The following is a 1,481-nucleotide window of genomic DNA, read 5'->3' on the forward strand; positions in this document are numbered from 1 at the left end:
GGAATTCCAAGTCCTGCTGAAGATACGTGTGCCCTCGGTGCAGCAGTGAAAATGTTCTAACAAACGCACAATCTGCTGTACACCTTAAAGTGTCAGGCACCAAGGGCAGACCCCATGGAGATTAGACGCCGTTGCCACCGAGTGTGCAGGACTGCCGGCCACCCTGCCGCTGTCCCTGCCTCCCGTCAGCCGCCAGCCCAGCCACCCGCCACCTCGCTCCCTCCCATGGAAAACCACCGTCCCGAGGTGGTGCCGGAGCGCTGGCAAAGGGGCGGTGGCAGCGGAGGCTGAGGGGACTGACCTCTTCTTTAATTTTATAATTATTACCTGTAGAATTCTACCATGCTCCTTTGTCTGTATCTGTCACTTTGATCTCATGCCTTTTCTAAATTTATAAGCTGATTAATTATATTAATATATTTCCTAACAACCAAAACATTGGAGTTTTGATGTAGAATTCACTTAACCTTGCTATAATTTTTTTCTGAAGTTAGGTTTATTAAGGTATTATTTATATTTTTTAGTAGGTTGCCTTTTTATTTTGTTGATGTTTCCTTTGATGTATATAAGCTTTTGAGTTTGATGTCCTCCATTTTGTTACTTTGCTTTTGTTGGTTTTGATTTTTTTGTCCATTTCAAAATATCATATCCAAGACCTAGGTCAAGGAACTTACTGCCTTTATGTGTTCTTCTACGAGTTTTATGGTTTTCCATCTTCCATTCAAGTCTTTAACCCTTTTAAAGTTATTTTTTCTGTATGGTGTAAGATAGTGGTCCAGTTTCATTCTTTTGCATGTGGCTTCCCAGTTTTCCCAACAACATTTAATAAAGGAATTATCATATTTCTCAATTGTATATTCTTGGCTTCAGTGTCATAAATTAATTACCATATATGCTTAGATTTGTTTCTGTGCTATTGTTTCCATTGATCTATGTGGGATTTTTTTATGCCAATGCCATACTGTTTTTATGACCATAGATTTGTAATAGAATTTGAAATCTTGAAGCATGAAGCCTCCAGTTTTTTTCTTCTTTCTCATGATTTCTTTTGCTATTTGGATTCTTTTGTGGTTTCATGCAAATTTTAAAATTGTTGCTTCTATTTCTGTGAAAAAATGTTATAGAAATTGTGATAGGGATTGCATTACACCTGTATATTACTTTGAGAAGTATGTACATTTTAATAATATTTATTCTTTTAATTAATGAGCAAATACTATCTTGACATTAATTTTGTTGTCTTCAATTTCCTTCCTTAATGTCTTGTAGTTTTCAGGACACAGGTCTTTCACTCTCAGTGAAATTTATTCCTCTGTATTCTTCTCATGCCATTGTAAATGGAATTCTTTTCTTTTTTTCTTTCAGATATTTTGTTGTTACTGTACAGAAAAGCAATAGATTTTTGTATGTTGATTTGGTATCTTCCAAATTTATTGAGTTTATTTATTCTACCATTTTGGGTGTTAGTCATATGTAAGATC

This window comes from Lipotes vexillifer, unplaced genomic scaffold (assembly GCF_000442215.2).
Source record: "Lipotes vexillifer unplaced genomic scaffold, Lipotes_vexillifer_v1.1 scaffold851, whole genome shotgun sequence".
Classification (NCBI taxonomy): domain Eukaryota; kingdom Metazoa; phylum Chordata; class Mammalia; order Artiodactyla; family Lipotidae; genus Lipotes; species Lipotes vexillifer.